Below are 12174 nucleotides of genomic sequence, written 5' to 3'. Positions count from 1 at the left end.
TTTCTGGAAATTTCTGAAGAACCTCCGGAGTTTGAGGAGATTGTCGAGTTGGTCCCTTGTGAAGCAGGATCATCTAAAGACGCTAACTTTTTTGTGGATCAAGGCAAGCCCCGGTGCATTTAAGCCTATCTACTTTTGAAGTTATTATTTCATGTGTCCAACTATTGGTTATTTTCTTTATGAATGCATTAAGTCTAGGAGTTGATTGAAAACTTACTTTTATGCATAATCCAACCTTGTTATTAAGGACATCTTGGCCACCTATTCCAAATAATTAGTAAGTATCCCATGCTTAGCAAAGCATAGTCACGCTACCTTTATCCTTTTTGAGTACCTATGGTACTCAGCAACCTAAGGTAACTTGTCATACATATGTATATCAAGAAAATGACATGCTTTGGAAGATAGTGGATGGAAGCTTGGATGGAATCAAGAAAGGAGTCTTGAGTTCCGTAGTTCCGTCTACTCGATTAATTTGATTAAGGACCGTTCGTTGTTTTAATTAGTGATCAAGAGATATTAGCTGGTTACTTACTGCCATATGGGAACCAGCAAGCCCGGTAGGTTAGTTGGCTCTCTGATCGGAAATATTTCGTACCTGTGCTTGGCGTGTAGTGGAAGGGCAGGGGCGTAGCCTGAAACTCACATTGGAGATCAGGCCAGACGTGGGGTCCCATGTGGGGGTGCGTCCCTGGGTTTGAGTAGTCATATTTCTGATCGTTGGGTACAACTAATCGAAAGGTCGTTATGTGCAACTCGGACAGTTGTACATAGCTGGTGGTCGGGTATCTCCTGTAGGATGTAAATTGGTCCGGATCGCCGCAATTCTCAGATACGAATGCACTTGATCATTGTTTGAGCATCGTAGTGTTACAAAGAGAAGGGGACCGTTTGCTTTGAATAAATATGTTGTATGACTTAGTTCCATCTGGTTGCTAAAATATTTTTATCATCTAGACTGGTCAGGTAACAAACTCAATTTGAAATAAAAGATAAAACTAAGGTTTCACTTATAGTAAGCTCTTTCTGCAAAATATGAGTCATCCAATACACCATAAAGCTATCATAAAGTATACAAAAATTATTTATATTGGTTAGACGGGTCAGACTTGCTAAGTACTTCGTACTCAGGGGATCCTTTGTTGCTGTTTTCAGAAATCCAGTAGGGACCCACCGAGGAAGAAGCTCCAAAGAACTAGAGTATCTTATGAGTCTCATGATACCCCAGAATAAACTTAGATGTTTAATTACCTGCCCCGGACTGGTTTATATTTTAAACTCTTAGTAATGGTTTAACTTGCACTATTAAGTTTCTCTCAACCTATGGTTTGTAATAAATCGTACCTCTAATGGCATGTAAGAAAATAAATAAAGCACTAATGGCATGTGCCATTGGCTATATGAGCCAACGGGCTGAGATAAAGCATTGTAAAACAATAGCCAGAAAAGGAGCCCCTGCTAACCGCGCACATCAGATAGATTAATAGATCTAGTCAACATCTTGATAAATGTAATTGAACTTAGACAAGGTAACACGAATGAGAGGGTATTGACATCAATCTATTAATCGAAGAGATTAGAACACATGAAACAAGGACCTCTTGCCTACCGCTTACGAGTTGATTAAGCTAATGGATCTAATCAATGTCATGATAAGTATATTGAACTTAGACAAGGTAACACGAATGAGAGGACATTAACTTCAGCCCATTAACTTAACAGACAAGCTTGCGGCAGCAAGGCCTCGTACGCGCGCTTATCGGCTTAATGACGTGATCGCACTTCTGTAAGTTATGGATGATACCCAGCTGATGCATTGGCTCTCAACAGTAGTGTTCTGATGTTAAGGATCCGACGGCTAGCAATACGAGGGGCAGGGGTAAATATCTATCGGACCTAGCATATGTAAAACAACAAAGTATGCAAGATCCAGCCTGCTGATACGATCAGATAACTGGTGAACGCTTAAAGAAGGTTAAGGAGCCGATGAAGACTAGCTAACTAGATCTAAGCTGTTCGATAATTGTGAGCGCTGGATAAAACTAAGAGATCGATACGATGCAACTTAATATAACCAAATAGCTCAATAACTGTGAGCAACGTTGAAGACAAGCAGAATATTGGACAATGCCTAGAAAATTCTACTTGCAATCTAAGATAACTCAATAACAAGCCATACAACCGAATATCAGAATATTAGACTTAACTTAGAAAGTTCGAATAGAGGCCATAATGACCGGGTGATGGTACTTACAAGCTCACATGAGATCAAAGCCGATGCAGCCGTGCGCGTAGGAAGGAACTCGTCGAAACTACTCTACTCCTACTCCTAGGGTTTTGGCGGTGTGGCGCCAAAAATTTGTATTGATTGATTGATGATTATTCATTACAAGGCTCACATGTTTATTTTTATACCCTGGAGCAAACTAAAATTCTAGTCGATTACGATATGACTATTACATTTATTCTAAAAACTACTAAAGATAAATCTCCACACTTTTCCTTATTTGGTGGAGTCGATTTCACTTTGGATCGGGCCTCCTTCGGACTCTCGTAGCTAGTCTTGGTCAACGTGGAGTCATCAATGATCTGTTTCTCTCTCCTTCATCGGCTATCGGAACCTTATCCATAGCGGTCTGGTCAAAAACTGTTGTCAACACATGCCCCCTTCAATTTTGAATGATAATATTATGTTCCAAATTCTCTTCTCTTGTCACAGGTCCCAAGCAGATATCCTTCCAAGACTCAAAAAATTCGTTGCCATAATTATCACCTCATCCTCCAGATTTCATGAAACTATTCCCCATTTTTTGAGATTCACCCCACAAAGATGATTATATAACCTCTCTAGTCCCTTTCGTCTTCTTCACCAAGCCAATAGAAGTCTTTCCTTGCCGCAACCAAAAATTGAATCTTTCCCTTCACGCGCCTGGCAACTGCTCCATCGCTCCATCATTGTCAAGCTCCAGTCATCAAGATGCCCCAAATTGGCAATGGCAACACTGTCTTCCATTCCGCAGGTACCACAAATCTTCATTATTCTTCTTCTACCTAGGTCTGATCTAGTTACTGTATACTGAATCCTCATTTCTGCTCGATCCTGCCCCCCTTGTAGGAACTTAGGAACAATCTCTTGATCCCCATAGCCGATTCAGAAGCAAGTTTCTTTATGAGGCCCATGGGTAGTGAGGATCTGACAAACTTTATAAACACTAAAACTCAAAGGGTCTCTTTTAAATATGCCACCATGAATATGTTAGATTGGAAAAATCTCTTTCGTTCTTGGCCAAGCAAAATTCTCTGCTGGAGATCTTGGTACCTTCGTATGGTAGCCGAAAAAGGAACTAATTGGGAGGACTCCAGAATCGACCATTACATTAGACTCTCCTTAGCCGAAATGGAAAATAACGAGCCGCTGTTAATAGCCTCCTCATACTTCTAGTCCGATGCTCTGAATGCATTCTTATTTGGTCATGGTCCGATGTCCCCAAGTTTGTTGGATATCTTTATGTCGACGGGCTTGGACGTCACCACTCCGATTGACCCTTATACTCTAGGGACAAATCTTCTTTAAGGGTAAAATGAAAGAGTCAGAATGGGTGGCCTGGATATACCGCCTCACATAGTAGAACAGAGGGTATAATTACTGATGAAGAGCCTGCACTTTTTCTGAATATGTGGCTAGAGCATTTCGTATTCTATGTGGATCCACTGCAGGCCCTACAGCAAATATATTGCAGAACAACTGTCCTAGAATCAAAAACTTCCTCTTGGAAAATTCTTACTAGGATCAGTATAGACATCAATTAAACTGTGAGCTGGTGAAGTCATTGGCACCGGAGGCCCATTGTGGTTCCTCCAACTTTGGCTCACTGTCTACATTATATAGAATAGATCTTCTTGCCCAAACTTTTTCAAATAATTATATAGAAGAAGAAGAAGAAGAATCGAGACGTCGATGCGAATCATATGGAGAGGCATCACCAGTTATAGCTGGTTGTTCTTCATCGGTGTCAAAAACGTCTAATTGGTTCAAGAATTTCTATCACGACTGACATCAATGCAAAAAATGCCACAATCTGGTGCACTTACATCAATTGGATCAGTTTGATTTCCAAAAGATTTTAGTTTCTCATAGATCAGCATAACTGAACTGAGCAAATCGATCTTCGAATCATCTACCGTTCCCTACATCCTTCCAGTTGGTTTCGCCAATGGCCGGTCTCATAAGCCATCTTACGAGTTCTACAGGCCTTCAGTTTTTGTTCGACAGCTTGGATTCGGCCACATCCCTATTGGCCTAGTTTTCAGAGACAAAGTCAGGGTAAGGGATATGGTCACCACCAGCTCTGAATATAATAGCCTGATTGCTTTGACTTTGTCACTACCTCCCCTTGATCTGCGACACTAGACTGGCATAGAAGGATCATCTGAACTTTTCAATTAGTGGTGGAATGAATGGAAAAGCTACCTAATGAATAAGGTAGTAGCTCATTACTGCAGAAGGCTTTTCCCAAGCTATGCACCATCTGATGGAGAGGTAATATCTTCGCACATTATTCCATTTACCTTCTTTTCTTTTGAGCTGCTATAACACTCCATGTCTTTTCAAGAAAATGAAGCTGATGCTCCTCTCATAAGTTCATAAGTTTAAGCGACAAGCCGATTGCTTATTCTCCCCCTGTCGGGTATAGGTCCCCAGTACCCGCAAGGAAGGAAGAAGTCGGACTCCTACTAGGATTCCCCTGTAATTCGACTAGGGCTAGTCCCGTGTACTCCTACTAGGACTCCTTCTAATCCGACTAGTTTTCTTGCCCCCTAGAGTATATAAGGGAGGGCACCTAGATTGGCAGGCACAACATGAGGGCAAATCCTCATACCTCAACACCCAAGTGCAGAGCGCAATATACAACACCCAAACAAGATGTAGGGACCCTACTCTAGCAGCCTGAACCTATATAAATCCTTGTCTTGTGTCCTCGCTTTTACCTTGGGGTTTCAGATCCGACGATCCCCCATCGACAAATGTACTACCTCGAGTACCCCCTTGGTAGGCTGCCGGTATAAAACACCGATATCTGGTGCCTACCATGGGGCAGATCGTCGAGATCATCGGGCGAGCTTGAAGGACCTTATCATCAAGATCAATCTACTTGGCACGGCATGCCTGCTGTTATGTGCCGACAATTACTGCTCGCCGGTTGGACGAAATCCTCCGTCTGTACAAGGTTGACTTGGGACGAAACGAGTTATGTGTTGCCGTCCAAAGTCATATGCCGTGGAGTCCGGACCGGAGAGAAACAAGTCATCCGCCACTGTCCACATCAGGACAGGATCAAGGCAACGGCATCTGACCAAGACCTACCAGGATTCGCTTTCATTCATTTTTTGGCTATGCCATGTTGCTGCTATTAGGGAAGGCATCAAAGGTAATTCCATGTTGTGGGCGGGTGACACGTTCAATATTTTTCTGCGCCATGCAAACGTGTCACGCTACTCCGTTTTCTAGTCGGAAGCCAAAAATTTAATTCGAGTCCGAAGTAGAGTGCAATCATGGCTCCCGGTGTTTGCTTTAGAATCAAAGTCGGAGCAATTGGCAATGAATCCACGGGAAAAGCTGCACCGCACATGCATCAGGACATAATTGAACATCGAAGAGCCGCCCTAACAGTTTCAACTTGGATTATGCTACACGCACACGTCACCCTATACATCAAGACTTCAAGATCATCACCTAACGTACACAGAAGATGTACACGAGTGCCACCACAACGACATCCGGCCGCATCGAACCGCAGCCGACTACCTCAGCCTCACGAGGACACTCAGAGGCTCGCCGATGACTTCTCCAAGTACGTCGCGACGCTCGTCGATGACTGCGGGTGGCTCGCCGACGACTACTCTGATTACGTCGCGATGCTCGCCGATGACTACTCGTCTCGACTATAAGGCTAGTCGAGGGCGGACTACTCCGACTCCTCATCTCGACCAGAAAATTAGTCTAGACAAACTTCATACCATCGACAACTAGTCGGAATTGACTCCGACTAGTCGGCTTCATCAACAACCGTCGCAGCTTCACCGACGACCGCCACAGCATCATCGACAATCGTCAACGAATCAAGCTTCACCGACAACTGCCACGGCTTCATCAACAATCATCAACGAATCAAGCTAAATCACTTTTCTAGCTATTTTAGCTTGTTTTCCTCTCACGCACAAAGCGCGCTCTACTCGCCGGAGGGCAGCAAAACTCTCGTGCACAATCGCGCTCTCTTTTTGTCGCAACAGCGACTACTCACTTTTGTATTCTCTTAAGGTCATTACTCTTCTTGAGCAGAACACGCCTTAACTCATGAAAGCCTCAGGCACACCTGTCACGCCTAAATGCTAGCACACGTACACGTGCAAACAGCAATGCCCATATGCATATATGAGACAAAGCTCTCACACACGCAGTGATTATGGCTAAATGGGGACTGAGAGCCTAAAATGTAACAGGCTAACTGCTCGGGAAGAGTACGACTGAAACAAGAGCTTGACTCGCAACTTTCATATTGAGCACTGAATAAATTTCAGTAGTTTCAATATTCTACAAAAATGCTACATAATGTACGCATCTTTCCTTTTAGGTCAAGCTTCGACGACGACGCTACAGTACGCTCAGCGTACCTCCAAAGGCATAGCTAGTTCCCAAACTCGGAGGCTAAGCGTCAATCAGTACTCGGACCTACTTCCAGTGACTCCACTAGCTTTTCAAGCTCGGGGGCTAAGCGCCAATCAGTACTCAGATCTACTCCCAGTGGCTCTGCTAGTTCCCAAACTCAGGGGCTAAGCGTCAATAACTACTTGATGTGGCTCCTATGGCTCACCTAGCACATATGCTCGAGGACTGGACGCCGCAAGACTACTCGGATGATGACTGGAGTGAAGATTTAAGATCCTTGAGTTGATTATTCAATCAATTCAAGGCTCGGGGGCTGATAAGATACACCTAATAATTTTTCAAGCCGAAAGAAGAAGATTCAAGATTTTGACCCTCAGCCTAATTCTACGATTCAACCTAAGGCTCGGGGGCTACTCCATATGGAGTACGACTTTCGCCGCCCTCCATACATGAAGACTACAATATCAAGTTGATCAAGGCTTTGAGCACACCATAGCCTCATGGCAGCTTTGAGAAGCTTTGAAGATTCCTCTAGATAAAGTACTCAAGGAGCACCAAGACTACTCGGCGAAAATCTTAAGACTACTCGAAGACTGCTGCATTCGACTATGAAGCACTCGTGGGCTTGTCGGGGATAGATCCCCAGTACCTGCAAGGAAGGAAGAAGTCGGACTCCTACTAGGATTCCCCTGTAATTCGACTAGGGCTAGTCCCGTTTACTCCTACTAGGATTCCTCCTTATAATCCGACTAGTACTTTTGCCCCCTGGAGTATATAAGGGAGGGCAAGGGTAGCTAGATTGGCAGGCACAACATGAGGGCAAATCCTCATACCTCAACACCCAAGCGCAGGGTGCAATATACAACACCCAAACAGGATGTAGGGACGCTACTCTAGCGGCCTGAACCTGTATAAATCCGTGTCTTGTGTCCTCGCTTTTACCTTCAGGTTCCAGATCTGGCGATCCCCCATCGACAAATAGACTACCTCAGGTAACCCCTTGGTAGGCTGCTGGTATAAAACACCGACACCTCCTTTTGCAGGTTGGCACCACAATACTCCCGCATGATGGTCAGGATCGCGCTTGCGTGCTTGAAAAGGCGCCTCTATCGCGCCATGACATCATCCACAGAGAGGTCATTTGGTGACATTTGGGATGGATCGTTGGGGCCGGAGTAGTCGTACCCCCAAGTATAGCGCAGTTGTAGAGAGGTTGGATCCGCATCTTCATAAAACTAAATGCCACCCTGACTCCTGTCAACCCCAATTGTTTGAGTATGGCAATCTTCTCTAGGATCTTGGGTAGCTGTAGTCTATCTCCATGGGTAGGCTTGTCCAACCACCAATTATTCCAAATCGGGCGATGGCCTGTCACCTTGGGTAGTCTGGGCTCATGATTTTCGATATAACACCACCTCTCCTTCCAGCTAGAATGGGAGTGAATTAGCTTATAATCCAAGTACAACCCCTTGGCTTTTTCCCGCATTTGAATGCCTGCCCCCCCTGGGCTGGGGCTTGACTCTGAATTTCTTGCGGAATAGCTGAAAATGTGGCTGGATTCCAAGGAAGGCTTCGCAGAGATGCACGAAGATTGCAACGTGCATAATGGAGTTGGGTTGAGGTAAACCAATTCCAACTTGTAATAATCCAAAAGCCCGCGAAAGAAATAGACGTAGGCAAAGCTAAACCGCGCTCAATGAAGTGCATGAAGATTAATGTTTCATGGGTGTAGTTCTCCATTTGCCAGGGGTTGCCGTAGGCAGCCCTCCAGTTGATGAAGTCTTGGTCTTGGAGAAGCTTGGCATCCACTAGCACCTGGATATCCGCCTCCTTCAGCACGGACTTCTTCCAGGCGCATGCAGGCATTGGCAGGGATGTCTGGTCCGGCTTGCAATACTTCGGAGCTGGCAACTGGATCTCCATCTTTTTCTTTTCTTTGCTCTTCTTGCTCTCCGTCGCCTTACTGGACGTTGCTTTCTTCCCTATTTGTGCTGCCACGAGGGTCTTCTTACGCATGTGCTCGGGGGCTAAGCGGTGGGGTGGTGGTGCTTGAGCTCGAGGATCAGGCTGCGGCGGTGCTAGGGCTATAGTGTGGAAGATTAAAGAGCAGATGGCTTAGGTGAAATGGAAGGGATTATTTCCTCCATTTTTTATAACCGTAGAACAGTTAAAACAGTGGTGAGATTAACGGGAATAGTATGTTTTTAAAATGCTCCAAGATTTTGTACCTAGCTGTCAGTTTCCAATTTTCTCGAAAGGGATAAGGTTACTGTTGGTGATCGGTCACGTTGACCAGTGGTTGACCCTTATACCCAAATTAGTCGTGTAACGGCTCGGGGGCTGTGTGCCACGTGCCCATTAGCTAAAAAGTTTTTTCTTTGGGTTTTAAGGATAAAGATATGTAAAATTATGGATTGACCCTCAACCTGATTCTTCGATTCAACCTAAGGCTCGGGGGCTACTCCATATGGAGTGCGACTTTCATTGCACTTCCATATAAAATTCAAGATTGAAGATTCAAGACCAATTTAAATGAGGCTTGAGCACATTCTAGCCGCATGGCAGTACTCGAGCATGCTTGAAGACTCAATCCGATGGAGTACTCGAAGAGCACCACAAACTAGTCGGAGACGTCTCCATAAGTACTCAGGACTGCTACATTTGACTAAAAAGAACTCGGGGCCTTACCGTCCATACATCTATGGGCCCACCAGAAGGTTTGGACAATCCTAGATACAAGGTTGTACACCGAGACATCAGACATGGAGACTACGGTGCAGGACAGCGTGATTTACGTGGAGTACAAGAACTAGTAGAGGATTAGGAAACTACTCGTAGCAATTAGAGTAGGCCTCACTAGTCGAATCCAACTAGTATTCTTGTAAACAACCGACCTGTAACCCTGCTTCTGGCAATATAAGGCGAGGCAGGGACCCCCTCCAAACAAGTTCAATCCAATACAATACAACCAACACACATGACATCGGGTATTATGCTATTAAGCGGCCTGAACCTGTCTACATCATGTGTTCGACTTCACCTTCGAGTTCCTGATCTCAGCGAGCCCCACGCACTAAACACTAACTCGGGCACCCCCCTCGGTAGGTTGCCGGGTCTAAACACCAACACTGTGTGTTGGTTGGATTGAATTGCTTTGGAGGGGGTCCCTGCCTTACCTAATATAGTTGGGGGCAGGGTTACAGATCGGTTGGTTACAAGAATACTAGTCAGATACGACTAGAGAAGTTCTACTCTTATTACAACGAGTACTTTCCTAATTCTCGACTAGTTCGTGTCTTTCCATGTAGACTACGCCATCTTGCGCCATGGTCTCCATGTCAGATGCATCTCGGTATCCAGCCTCATATTTAGGACTATCCAAACCTTCTAGTGGGCCCATAAATGTATGTATGACAGTCAAGGAATATGGTAGAGAGGAAAAACTTATGCTTAAAGCATCTCACATATGAAAAGTGTATTTAAAAGGTGAGTTATGTAAAAACTCTCTAAGAAGATTACTATTATATTATAAGATGAAAGTTGTGGTCTTGGAGGGGGAAACTATCTTCCTTACTAGTCCCTAGGTTTTAATTCTGGAATATGGTCCTCGACCTTCATATGGCATCTTTATCACACTAATTCCCACCCAAAGACTAATCATGAGGGCTTTAACAAAGTGGGCCCATAACTGTGGGCCTCGGCTATTGATAGATCAAAACACTACACAGAGGTGTACACATCCATATGTTCAATCAACCCATACCTTGTTCCTAGGCAGTACTGACCTACGAGACCCATGCCCGCCTGCGTATATCTCTAAACAGCATTTCCTAGATCCATCCACGGATATACTGGGGTCTAAACAAGGGCCACTAACATCTGCCTTGTGGATCCTTTCCCGGGAAATGTGCCCAAATGTAACACAGTCTTGGGACTATGTGAAGGTCTTGCTCCGTGCTGACCGGACCTAGGACTATGCGAAGGTCTTGCTCCAGTATACTCGTTGCCCACCTTGGCCCCTTGGGATGGATGACTAGGTTCAACTAGCGAGGTTCGAATCAAGGCCTCAAATGAATAGGCACTCCCGAAGGCTATACCTTTTTGGCACGTATGGCGGTACATGTGATAAGAAAGACTCTCCCAATGAACCGGTCCTTATACGACCAGGGTAAGCATCAGGGAAGTATGTCCTCCAAAGAGGATGCCCTTTTACCTAGGGGTTCAGTTACTATCATTTTATAATTAACTCATGCTTTACCCAAAAGGAAAACCCTACCTAAGTCTTTTATAGAAATATAAATTTCATGGTGGGGTGTTAGATCCTCCCGTGGAGGATCCAACCAGGTTTTATTCCCTATTTATGGTGCATAACTCAACTTTTCCTAGCATATCTACTAAAAGGGTGGGCTTGATGAGGAGTGGGTTGCCTAGGAGGTTTGGCTTGTGGCATTTCAATAGTAAGAAGGGTTAATCTAGCAAGCACGTATTTCTAAAGAAATAGTTCTTAAAAAGAAAACAATGCAGTTCGTATTAGGTTGGCAATATTATTAACTCTCGCATTTAGACGGATAAAACATGGACTAGAAGTCGGGAGTTGCCTTCATCGAAAATCCTTAATGTCTTCTAGGGCGACCAGGGTTCTTGGCTTTGAGTCCTTACGGATCCTTGGCTCCGGGTAGAGCCTGGATGTCTACCAGTTGACAAAAGTGCATAAAATAACAATCAATAAAACAATACACCAATCAATTTTTAAGGGATGAAAAGGAAGGAAAAAGATGGATATTCTGGGAATTACATGAATTCTCGGTCAATTGAAGATTATTGATTAATTATTTAGAAATATTTCCAAATAATTAATGGCTTGGATGGCTTGATTTTAAAGGGAATCCTAGGAAATTAATGATAATTCCTAGGGATTTATAGGGTTTCGTGCGGGTAGCATAATGGCGAGGTTGGGATGATAATTGAGATTTTAGGTCAGGCGGCATTATGGCTAGGCTCAGTTGATACCTAGGGTTTCAGTTGGGCAGCATAACAGCTGGGTTTGGATAAGACTTGAGGTTTTGGGTGAGCGGCATAACAGCTATGTCGGGATGATATTTGGGTTTGGTTTGGGTAGCATAACAGTTGTATGGAGAATGGTATGAGGTTTAAGTCAGGAAATATCCCACAAGGTTCTAGGATTGTCCTTAGGTGTGCTTAGGATGTTGGGTGGTGGGAGTGGATTTCAGGGTTAGGAGAACTTGCATGATGATCTTGTCTTTGTCCCAGGGATTAGCCCTATGGCGGGTGGAGCTCGGCAAGTTTCCTATGGTAGGGGTAGAACCTAAGAGCTTGCACAATGAACGACCTGTCTCAGTGCTGCAACAGACATTGTTGGCAAGAGCAAGTGGAATGGAAACTAGAGAGCTTGCTCGATGGACTCTCTTCGACCTCTGGGCGGAGCCGGGCAAGATCTGGTAGGACAGGAATGGATGCTAGAGAGCTTGCACAACAGACATCCTGGT

This window comes from Setaria viridis, chromosome 9 (genome assembly GCF_005286985.2).
Source record: "Setaria viridis chromosome 9, Setaria_viridis_v4.0, whole genome shotgun sequence".
Lineage (NCBI taxonomy): Eukaryota > Viridiplantae > Streptophyta > Magnoliopsida > Poales > Poaceae > Setaria > Setaria viridis.
The sequence above is the reverse complement of the archived record's forward strand: the minus strand, read 5'-3'. Positions refer to the sequence as shown.